General features: G+C 39.0%; 1 long non-coding RNA gene across 1 annotated transcript; it reads left to right on the forward strand.

The window, feature by feature from the left end:
- Window positions 1–3: 3 nt before the first annotated feature.
- On the forward strand, window positions 4–10,087 carry LOC306799345. Its single transcript, XR_013773583.1, has 3 exons — window positions 4–59; window positions 9,398–9,559; window positions 10,023–10,087. It is a non-coding gene; the product is annotated as an uncharacterized lncRNA (long non-coding RNA).
- Window positions 10,088–12,812: the final 2,725 nt, after the last annotated feature.

Here is a 12,812-nt window from a genome sequence, read left to right on the forward strand (position 1 = left end):
CCAGAGGAGGGGGAAGAGGAAGAGGAGGAGGCGGAGAAGCTGTCCTGGCCACGGAGGGGGTACCGGGAGTCTGGGATATATATCGGGAGGGAAATATTTTAAGAGTTTTTCGTAGAATAAAAAAGTGTTCTTAGCTAGAAGGGGCCCACAAGGGTCATGGAGTCCTGCACAGGACACCTCAGGAGTCACCCCATGTCCCAGAGCGGTGTCCAGACACGTCCTGAGCTCTGTCAGGCTGGTGCTGTGACATCTCCCCTGGGGAGCCTCGTCCAGGGCCCAAACACCCTCTGGGTGAAGAACCTTTTCCCGATATCCAGCCAAAACCTCTCCTGACACAACTTCGGGCCATTCCACTACGTTTTGAAAATAAGTGTGTAAGTAAGTGTGACCTGTTAGTGGCTGACACAGTGATGATGGGATCCTACCCCGACACCAGATCCCCTGGCTGGCAGAGCATGTCCCTCTGTGGGGTGCCCGCACCTGTGGGACGGGTGGAGCGGAACCTCCGAGGGCAGCCTGGTATCACTGCTGATCAATTTACCACATCTGAACAGAAGTGTAAAACTGTCTGGCTACCTGGTAATATCTGTAGAGCAACTATGTTACATCAATATTAGACCATTTTTTAGCTAAACATGAATAAAACAAAGTTAAGAAAGATCTCCACAGTAATAAATATGAATGTATGTTGATCCTGATGTTCTAAATAAGATTTTTCTTATCTGTTCATCTGTTGTTCCATGACTTTTTGGCCAGCTCCAATCTAATTTGGAGGAAGTCATTATGGTCCTTTAAGTTTTGTGGAAATGGATATGTCACTGAGGAAATAAACCTAAATTTGTTTCCTCAGTGAAGGAGTAGTAAGCAAAAAGCTCTTAGACATTCTTGTAGCAACAAACAGCAAGTCAGTGTGTATATATTAGCCACCCACTTTATGTAGACATAGTTCCAGACTGCTTGATAGGATTTTCAGCTAATGGACAATAAATTTTAGTTATAATTAAGCCGATTTAAGGGCTAAAGAATCAAAATGAACAGAATCCCATGGCTTCATTAGTTCTGTTGTTCACAGTACAGCCTCTGGAATGATAGTGGAATACTGGGGAATGCCAGGGTACTAGAAAAAAAAAGCTTACATCAAACATATATTTTAAAAAGGTTAAGGAGGATGACACAGTCTAGCAGTTTCACAGTTTGACCCAGATTAGGAGCAGAATCGTAGAAGTGGTGACCTTGGATACAGTCATTTAACGCCAATAATTAAATGCCTGTCAACATATATTTATGAAAAATATTTCATTAAATGTGTTTGAATTTAACTTTGGTAGATAAAGGTGGTAATGTTGAAGTATTAGCTTCCATCTGATATGAAGCAGTATGCTCTTCTCATAAATACGATGAGGAGTGCACATTCTGTGTAGTTCACAGAATCATAGAATCTCAGGATGGGTCAGGTTGGGAGGAACCACAGTGGGTCATTGGGGTCATAACCTGCTCAAGCAGGGTCATCCTACAGCACATGGCACAGGATTGTGTCCATATAGTTCTTTAGTATCTTCATTGAGGGAGACTCCACAACATCTCTGGGCAACCTGTTCCAGTGCTCGGTCATCTGCACAGAAAACAAGTTTCTCTTTTAAGTTGTCACTCACTGTGTACCAGTTTCTTCTTGTTGCCTCTTGTTCCGGTGCTTGGCACCACCAAGCACAGCTCCATCCTCTTGACACCCTCCCTTCAGATACTTTCAGAAATTTATGAGGTCCCCTTGCACTTGTCTCTTTTCAAGGCTAAGCAGGCCCAGTTCCCTCAGCCTTTTCTCATAATAAGTGATAATAAAATCATAAGTGATTCAGGTGACAGTTTTTGAGGGGAGATAATTCTAAGGGAAGATTGGTCATGAGGTTGTCTTGGTGTTTTTCTTGACCTGGTGTTATTATAAATGACTGAAACGAAAATACCAAATGACTACTTTGCTCTTATAAATAGACATAAGAGCAATTAGCCTAGATAAACTCCTTTGAATTGCTTTGTAAGCTCTCCTGCAAAAATACTCCTCTGAAGCCAGTCAAATTGGAGGTCATACATTCAAGATAAAGCCTTAAAGACACACTTGGAATCTGGGAGAATGACTGGCATGAGACAGTGCTACAGAGGATCTGGACACAATCAGCTAAACATGAGGTCTCAGAACAAAGCTTTTGATAGCTAATAGTCTGAAGAAAACCAGAGGAACATCACATACAACTGGAATGGATATTCCCTCTTTTTATAGAACTGATGAAACAATTATCAAAATAATGTATTCAGTTTGAGCATTAACACTTCAAAGGGATGTTAAACACTGGAAAGAGTCCATAAGAAAGTTATGAAAGGTATGGAAGATGTGCATTAACATGAGGTATTTTAAAAATATAATCCAATGCAGGTGAGGAGGTACTTTTGTCATAAGTGTGGTAGTACTTGTCTAAGTAGTACTTAGAGATATTTGGGAAGTGTTGGTTTTCAGAAAATTACAAAACTCTGAAAGCAAAACTAGAATAAAAATGAGACTAGAAACCTGACGTATCTTAGTTTGCTACAGGATCAAATTGTCTATGAAACTGTTTTGAAGCAATGCAAAATTGTCAGTAAAAATATGGAGAATTTTTTTAAAGATACATTGTAGTTCAGGCATAAACAGCAGAATACATTGGTCCAATATGAAGGTGGCACAACCACAAGGTTATACTCAGCCAATCCTTTCCTTACACTTGATGACTCCAGAAAAAAATGGGAAGTCTACTTCTATAGCAGCAAAAGAAGGAACACAATCATGATATTTCCAAAAGGAAAGATTTTTTTTTGTGTGAGTTCTAACAGGCAACATCTGAAGAACTCCTGGCACATTCCATTGTGAACATGACGTTCATGCCTGAGTATCCAGTTCTTCTACCAGGGCTAATGTGGTTTTCCAGACAACCCAGCAGTGACTTCAGGGAAGTCCAAATCTCCTCAAGCTAAAAAAAGACAATGCAAAATGCTGTCAGTCATATGAAGATCATCAAAGGAACAAGAGTTCCACCTTCAGGTCTGGGAAAATACTACCTCTGATGGCAAAAGATATCTCAGGGAAAAAAAAAAAAAAGTGTAGATGGAGTTGGACTTCCTGAATTACAGACGGACTCAGACTTTTATTGCAAGTCAGTGATAAATTCTGAGTGGTCTCTTACAGATATGGTGACGTGTGTGCATCCCTGTATAGTTATCAAACTGTTGTGTATTACTGGTAAATATGTAGGAGAAAATAATGGAGAATCCTAAAAAGGCACAGAACTTTGTTGTATATCTGACTAAAGAAGAAATTGCAGGAGTTTCTTTTTCCACATGAGATCATTCATAGTTTTCAGATACAGGGATTCAGAATGTGCAATTACTTTAACATGCTTAGCTCTATTCCCAGCGATCTTTCCTTACACACAGACTCCCAGATAACTCATGCTGTGGATATTTCTGGGAGTGTTGCTTAATAGACACAGAACTTCCAAGATGCTCACATTATGTTCCCAAACATGTATCTTTTTCCAGTACAGCGTTTCAAAGTTCTGTTGCCTTTTTCAATGCATTATTACTACAGATACACTGATTTCACTGTCAGAAGGCTTGAGCTGGCAAGAACCATGGAAAACAGCCCTTACTGTGTTACAGTGAACATTGCTCTCTCTCACAGTCTTTCACAAGCTTCTTTGAAATGAGATCCCCTTTTAACATACATTCCTGGAAAAAAATCAAACTCTTTCCATAATTCTTGATTGAGGGATGTTCTCTGGAATATGTGGCAGTGTTTTATAAAACCATATTCTTGATGTAAGCAAAATACTGGGGGCTAATTTGGGGGTAAACTGTTTCCTCCTGCTGGCAAAAGTTATGCTATAGTTTTTGATAGTTGCTGATCCAAAGTTCTTTCTGTGTACTTTGAGGCAAAACCATCTCAGATTTGTTTGAGGTTCATTTCTATAGTATTACAGAAAGCAGGGCTCTCAAATGGGAGTGAAACGGAAGAGGTTTGTCATACATTAACATATTTGCAGTAGCAGTAATATTGCATAGGGTGTTAAAGTAGGAGAGAAAGAAATTAGGGCAAAGCAGATTCTGTTTTGGTAAAAGCACTTCCTTGGTGGTTGCACTGGTTATTTGGGTCTTTTCCAGCATATTCACAGGTCTCACAGTGTGACCTTGGTGCAGGAGTGGTTTATAGTGCCTGCCACTGATCTACCCCTGTAAGAGTCACAGAGGAAAGCCTGTACAGAGAGGGTGGGTGCAGACTGTCTACAACACCTGGTCTGCAGGAGGATCTCTCTTCAGACAAGAGCAGGGTGAAAGAAGCATCACTAGCTGGTGGGAGCTCGTGTTGCTGGCTCTTAGGGAATGTGCACCTGTGGCACTGTCTGGGGTGCCTCAGCTATCTGCTGCTGGCATAAGCAACGGAGGTAAAGCATTAAAAATCTGCTGCCAGGGTTGTTGCCATACCTGGGCCATACCCTTAACTAGAATTTCATTAAAATCCATGTTTGGTGTTTTCTTCCCAATGTCTTTTTGTTCCCACTGAAGAGGATTTCTCCCACTCAGAGCTACTGATCAGTTTTCAGGATGTTCTGTGGCAATGGTTTATGAGATAGTGCCAGTTTTCTTTGTTAGGTCACCTAAGCACTTTTGTTTCTGAAGAAGGTTCACTCATCTGAAAAGCTTTCAGTGGGAATGCCTTTTGTGCACATTTGTTTCTTTTTATACCAGCTTGTATTGGCATCACCTTAAGCTGAATCCTGACAAATCACTCCAATTAATAAAAAAGGAATTTCCACACAAGGCAGTTTTACCAACTAAAGGACGTTGGTCCATTTCCTTGGAGTTTTTATTAGTGCCAATCAAGACAATGGTAACCTTTCCATTAAAATCAGCATGGTTAGGATTTCATTCTTTGTTAAAGTTCCAGTGCTTCCTGAGTCAAAAGAAAAAAAAAGGCTAACTACAGTCAGGGATAAAAAATAGAAAATTGCAAATCAAGTGGACAAATATTCATTCATCTGTCAGTTTATCCATTATATTTAGCAGAAGGCATTCCTTTTCTAAAACCATTCAGGCATGAATGAAGGATTCAGGATGTCTTCTAATTGCAGTACCAGAGGTATAATAACATCATCTTACATTTATAATCAATTTATATTAAAGTCTTTTTGAAAGCCATTTTTAATTTTTCTTGATTAGTTAGGAATGTGCGTCTGATTCTGCTGTTTCTCTAATATGTACAGATCATGAGTAACTGCCTGTTCAACAAAACCTTCAGGGGATTTCAGAAAAAAAATTAAATTTTGAAGTACTTATATTCATTTAGGGTCCTTTTCCACTGAATTGATGTTACATATTTACTTTTAAGATTTTTAGAGTTGTCTTTGCCTTTTCTCTTCCCCTTGTAGGATAACCAAAAAAACATTACTCAGCTGTGCCAAAGAGGTTCCTTGTGCTGAGAGGTGAATAAACAAGGGGGCAGGGACCCTTTCACTACTGCAGATTGCTTAGAGCTCCATCCAATATGGTCTTGAACACTTCCAGGGATGGGCATCAACAGCTTCCCTGGACTACCTGTTTGAGTGCTTCACAGCCCTCACAGAAAAGAATTTCTTCCTAATATCTAATCTAAATCAACCCTCCTACAGTTTAAGGCCATGGAGTTGACATCACATTGATCAGGAATTGACCTGTCAGTACAATGACCTATTAATCACACTGCTGATTCAAAGGCTTTGTGTGCCACAGAGTCTTGGATTGTCTCCAGCAGTGGCTGCAAGTGCACAGTGAGCTCAGAGTAAGAAACCGTGTGTGTTAGTTCCTCCTTCTTATTCTCCCAGCCTTCACCTTTTCTGAAGGAGGGGGCTTCCTGAACCAGAGTTGGTTTGGATTATCAGTAATCCCAGTGGATCTCTCTTCCAAATGCTCAGCCAGTCTCCCCTAGAAAGTAAGGCTGTTTTGGGCAGAAAGGTCCCTTGGCACAGATTTTCACAGGTCTGCTGCTGTCTGTATAAAGAAGCTGACTCTTCTGACAGTTCATTGCTGTCCAATTTCCTCTTGCTGCTTATTGCTCCAATGACCTCATTTCTACTTTGCATTGCCTTTTGTCAGTCTCAATCGCTCCTTGTGGTCAATGTACTCAATAACTTTGATCATACTTGTAGTTTTTCTCAGGGTATTTTCCGTTTCTGATGGGTTTTTTTTGGTTTTTTTTGGTTTTTTTTTTAATGAGGAGAAGAGACCAGAGCTGCACACAGTATTCATTCTGTGGGCAAATACATATTTGTGCAAGGTTGTAGTTGTATTTTCCATTTTGTTGCCTATTACTGTACTAACAATTCCAAGCATTTGATATGTCTATCTCTGTTTCTTTTTCTTTTTTTTTTTTTTAACCATGTCTGAGAAGTTTTACTGCAGTTTTCATTCTAACCTCAAAGTCTTACTTTGAGTGGTAATGGCCAACAAAATGATTGGCTCCTTACCTTAGGAATGGGCCACAGAGTTGCACTGAAAATGACTGAAGGCAATGTAATTAATAAAGCCATTGTTCAAAAATACTTCTGCTCACAAGAAAGTCAGGGTGAGTCAGAAGTGAAGGAATGGCTGAGATATAGTTCAAAATCTATTGCAAGAAAGTATCTGTAATTTTTAATATATGGCAAGTGTTATACAATTTTAAATCTGAGAAATTATCTTAGCAAGATAAAAATATGTCATAAAATATACTTTCTGAAATGAGAAACTTCTTTGGCCTGGTGATGCTTTGATTATTTCTGTCTTACACATTTTCCAGAATCATCAAATTCTTTGCAACAAAGGAACCCCTCATGACCTGGATCTTTACAGTGATGCTTGCTGGTATTATCTTGAAAAGTTTAATTTGCTTCTAGCAGAAGTCAGACCCTTTTCTCTGAAAAACAGAAAATGAGAAGGTAGTCACAATTAACTCTTTCACTGTCTCCTGCTTCTTCATAGGTCATAAATGTTTCTAAGCCATGAAGAGGGATGCTGGCATAAGACAAATGGCTTAAATTCACATTTCAAACGTGTTTCTTTCTTCCCTGATAGACAGTTTTAGTGCAAAGGTGCTCTTATTGAAAAAAAAAAAAAAAAAAAAAAAAAGAAAAGCACTTATTGAAAAAGAAGATCGATGATCTAGCATCAAAGATGCAAAGCTGAAGAGTATCAACTCAGTTGTGAATTCAGGCAGATCTTTTCATTACTTCATAGGCAGTGCCATGTATGCACTAAAACTGTGAAGCTCTCAACTTGTAAAACAGTACAGACCGAATATATTGCATAAACAGATATGCAAAGAGACTTGATTCCATAGTAAGAATCCTTTTTATAAATACTCTGTGAATATTATTCTATTTTCCTTTAGAAATGCAGTAGGAGTATGAAGTCTTGAAGTTCAGTCTTGTAGAGACAAACCTACTTTAAAGTTTTCCCTCAGAGAAAGAAAGCCTCTGAAGCCTATTTTCCTTTAAAATGTATTTGAAAATTTGGTTTTCTTGATAAGTACTTTGGGATACATGTTCAGCTAGCTTTGTGGAGAATTAGTAGTGCAAGTCTCATTAGTGCTAAAGCTACTACTAATTCCCTGCACATCATACTGAATATTTACATCTTTGTTTAGTATTTAGATGAGCCATGATAACTATTGCTTTCTCCCTGCTGCAGTTTTCTGTAATACTAAAAGGGGAAATGTAAACTTGTAATAAAGACCATTTTTAGGTAAATATGTTCAGTTCTATTTAAAAGATAGTATAACTACAGATTGAATTAATCCCTAAATTGTGACTCAAATGGCTTCATTTCATATCTCAGAAATAGTAGATTGGATTAAAATTCTGTGGGCACTGTGAATGTAGATTATTTCTTTGTGTGCAAAAGCTGAGTTTCAGAGAAGCTTAAGAGGGGCATTATCTTAACACTGGGGTGGTACAGAGAATGATTTATATTAGCAGTTTTATATCTAGTGGCAAATACTGTCCACAGGATGGATTTGAATCATTTATGAATAGTTGTCTTTGACATGAGCTGCAGACAAGTAAAACACTGGGAAAACAAAAGAACTGTAATTGTTGTGTTGGCAGTACTGCACATTGATTGCACAGTTTGAGGAACATGACTGGATTTTATTTTCAGTCTATCTGATTGCTTCCTGCTGAGGGTTATGTCTGAGCTGGACAGCAGTCCCAAAGTGAACAGGAAGGAGGTGATCTAGACAAAATAGCTTTTATGAGCCCCAGGCTTCAAAAAAACCCCAAGACAACACTTCTGTTGAGCCAAGTGCTAGTTATCTTTCTTTTGAAGGTAGCTTCTTGGGTTTCTTAGTTGGTCCTCTCAGTTGTAGTTTTTAATGTGACTCTGATTATCTTAGGATTTTATTGTGAGTTTTACTGCTCCACTGCTATACTTATTACTGACTTTTCCAGTCTCTTGCTATGTCTAGAACAAAACTGTGGTTTAACAGAAATAGTTGTCATCATTTTCCCAAGAGATACACCAAAAATTTGGAGGGAGAGAGGATCCAATACCTCAGGAGATCATCATTGTTACTCTTCTTGATTTTTCTTGTGAAGAATAATCAAGTTCTCTTTGGTAGTCAGCATCAGGCCTTGGAAGCAAATGGGGAATCTGCCAACACTTTCACTTCTAGTACAGGAAAATTCAGAGGTAAGGCCAGGACAAACTTGATGTGGAGGATGTCTAGGTATGGGGGCTGCAAGAAGCAGGCCAGAAGTGATGCAGTTCCTGGATGAGAGCAGGAGCCTGATCTGCATGGCAAAAAGACTGCAGTGAAGGTAGGAATGAGTTCATTTATTAAGATTAAATTTGTTTGTCTGGGAAGTCTAGAAGACATATGGGAGGAAAGTAGTTCAAGACCCAAGCTAGAGTGAACATTAAAATTTTGCACTGGTGTGTTTTTAACCTAATGCTATGTAGGTTAAATTTGTGATTTAGGGCTGTGACTCAGGGCTTTGTCAAATTAGAGTTTGGCTCCCCTAAAGATGATTCTTAGCTCTTCAGTGAATCAGATGAAGGTTTCTCAGGAATTTAGAAGAGCCTTATGATTCTCAGGACTGTTTGAGAACTGATCACTAAGGAAATTTCCTGGGACTACTTGAATCTCGGTTCAGGTTAATGGACTCAGAGCAGAACTTGATGTTCAGGTGCAATAAACAAGATTCCTGTAGGAATTCCTGCTTTAGGCTCCAATTACTCTGTAGGATTTACATTAACACATACATTTCTGCCATTTCAGGAGTTCCTTCAAAATAAATTTCAGGACAAGTTAGTCTTTCATGAGCTCCCTCACTGTAACTGTCCTCTATGACTTTCTTTCCAGGAATGCAAGTATGGAGCATGAAAAACTGTTTCACCAATTGATGCTCTTCATGCAACACCCCACTCTCTACCAGTGGTTGCTCTTAGGGAAAAGGCTGCATGCAGATACAAGTGGAGGAGCAGTGAAGTGACTTGTGTTTCCTGTGGAAGGCTGTCTTCACAGGTAGTTCTGCAAAGAAAGAACATAAGTGGGATGGTAGTTTGGCTCTGCATCCTTTGGATAAGGCAGGAGTTTTTCAGGGAGCAGTAGGATGAGCTTGCTGATTGGAATGCTGGGATCTGCCATCTTCCAGCCCACACCCTACATGTGTTTCTTGTTATTAATAGCCTTGTTCTTTACATTGCCACCCTCAGAATACTCTGCCACTAGTCTTTTCTCTCTGTCCTTCTTGTTCCTTCTCCAGCTCTGTTACCCTATGGATGACTCAAAAGCCTTTCCTTTTTTTCCACTGTCCCAATGCCCTGGGTCTATACTGACTACAGCAGTGCTAAAAGCATTCATAACAGTACATAACAATTCATAACAAGGACAGTACTGTAAGGACAGGAACAGATGTCAAAGACACACTTTCACCAGCACTCTTAGCAGAGTGGAGCCTTCATTAGTTTTGTTCTCTTCACTTTAGTTGTTGAAGCAACATCCAAAGACCAGGCAAGTTGCAAGATATAGTAGCATTTCAGAAGAAAATGGTGTGAAAAGTTAAAATTTCATTGTCAAATGTTAGATGGATGTAATTATAGAAATGTATTTATCTTATCCATTTGTTTTGTTCTTTTGTGGGTTTGCATGTTATAAAACAAACTGGAAACAACAGAAATTCAAACAATATAAAACTGTTTGACTCTTTAACAATTTATCATTTCATTAGTATGAGGCATAAAGAATGCAGATGTTATGCTTTAAAACTCATATTTTTCAATTTAAATTCCTCACATAATGGTCACATTTTATCACAGTAAGTGGGAATCTTGCCATTAATTTCAGTCACCAATATTTGACTCATTTAGGAATAAAAAAATATCCTATTTCAGTGCTGACATATTGGAACTCAAACAAAATATCATGATTATACAGCATAGATGTGTACTTTAGAATTTAGGTTGTGTTGGATTGGGGGATTTTTTGTTTCACACTGCAGGTGGGCTCTGTAGTTCTTGTAGTGTTTCTTCCCTAGATTGATGTCCAGTCTCTCAGCAACCCTTCAATAGACATTTTCTGCTAAGGCAGAGTGTTATTTGTCACTAAGTGCATGTGGATACAAACTGAATCATCAAATCAGGACTTAAAAAAGCAAGAGAAAGAGAGAGAGAGAAAATAAAGGTGATTGCTCTATACAAGGCAATTAACACTGGGACCTTTACAAAATGGGGAAATGGTAATTCCTGGAAGATGAGTTGGATATTCATGGACACAAGCAGATTAGCTGCTGTTACAGATAGTGCCAAATGGAAAGCTTTTGCAGTTTTTCTGCCTGCTACTTCATTTAATCATTTGCAGCAATGAGGTGTGACAGTAAAGGCACATACAGGAAAATCAATGTGATAATGTGTATATATGTATTGCACAACATCTGTGAATACACCAGAGGTTATCCACCATCTATTGCTACACTTCTGTCTTATAAGAGAAAATGGAAGCAGAGTCTGAAGGAACAGTGGGAATCAGTCAATTTCCTGCCAATGTGCAGACATCTCTATTGACAATCTTTAGCAAAATTACAATATGTTGTCCAAGATCTGTGTTTGGCAGAGATGGCTGATGAACCCTCAGGTGTGCAGATTATTTATATCTAATTCTATCTTTTTTTCTCTGACATAGACATTGTTGCTATGGTGTGTGACCAGCTCCATCTTAGCTACACTGAAGGTTTTGAGACACTGGGCAGTTGTTGGAAACATTGACTGAAAGGTGAGTGGAAAGAAGGGGAATTTTATCACCTAATACTGAAATTGCCCTGACACTCCTTGTGTGTAGAATTTTTACCGCAGACTTCCGTGCTGCAAACCTAAATAGCACAGCTCAAACGTTCAGCTGAGGGGGAGTTTTGATGACAGGCTAAGTGTGCAAGGGGAGGGAGAACTGTAGAGCCAAAAGATGATCAGCCAGACAAAAGCAAGGGGCTGAGGCCAATGGGAGTACCAAGGGAAAGAAAGAGTGAAACCAGATTTCTGGATGTAAATCTGGTTCTAGTGTAATCCTCATTATCCCAGGGTGTAAGGTAACACACCTGGAGGATTTTGGGTCAAAAAATGTTCAAATTTTCAAAAAAAGGAGATTTTTAAAAGAGGCAGATGTTTAGGAAAGAGAGGCCAAGTGAGGGCTGAAGCAGGGATGTGGGTGGCCCAGGTGCAGCAGGAGAGGTGAGGGCAGGTGTCCTGAGGTGCAGAACCTCAGGGCTGTGCCACCTGAATTCCAGCAGCAGAGCAGGATTCACCTTCAACCTTTACTTCTATGAAGGCATTGATAGGGCTTTTGCTTTTCCTTGTTTGTCCTGAAACTTGGAAAGGATTTTCTTCTTTAAAACCTCCACTTTTCCATTGTATTTGGTTGAGCCCACCCAGTGGGGTCTGGGGGACAAATCATAGCATAAGATTTCTTTCCCTAGAAAACCTGGCTAGAGGGGACATGAAATAATAATATAGATGTCCATGGCACAGGTGGCTGAAGTAGAACAATTTGAAGAAAAAAAATATGTTCTTGGGCTTAAACAAGATGGATTCCTGTGGCAAAAAAGCATATTTTCATGTAATTGTGGACTATATCATAATGCTTATACAGGAATGGGGAGAAAAAAGTTTCTTCAGGCACAGAAGATTCTTCTTCACTCTTATTTCCTAACTTATAAATGCTTGACTACAGCTACATAACCTTTTTAACATTTTTTTTCTGAGTGTGTGAAATACATGTATAGAGTACAGCAACTGTTCAAGTGTGAATTTATTTTTAAATAGAATTGACTCCTTGTATTAGTATAGGTGCTATGGAAGTAGAAACATTTCTATATTATCACCATCTATCTTTTGAAAAAGAGATATATATTTTTACCTTGGCAATTCTGGTAGCAAGATGGAGGCAGTTTTACAATAATCTGAATATATTTCAGGTGTGCAGTTCATTTTTGTACCTAATGAATAACTGTGTGCCTGAGTGGGTGGGTAGAAAATAAGAAGCTTTTGGATTAGATAGAGAAGGTGAAACATGTTACATTTATGCATGTAACGTAGATATTTCGGTACATTTGATAAAGTCACTGTTAAATACCATTTTTAATGCATGTGATGGCAATCAGTTTCCTTTGCAAACCGTGATTCCGGGGGTGGGGGGAGAAATGTCTGTACCTTTCCGAGACGAATACAAGTGTTTTATTTAATTAAAGCAGAAATGACATTATTTTGCAGTCAGATTTCTCCTGTGG

This window comes from Erithacus rubecula (assembly GCF_903797595.1).
Source record: "Erithacus rubecula genome assembly, chromosome: 3".
In the NCBI taxonomy this organism is placed as follows: Eukaryota; Metazoa; Chordata; class Aves; order Passeriformes; family Muscicapidae; genus Erithacus; species Erithacus rubecula.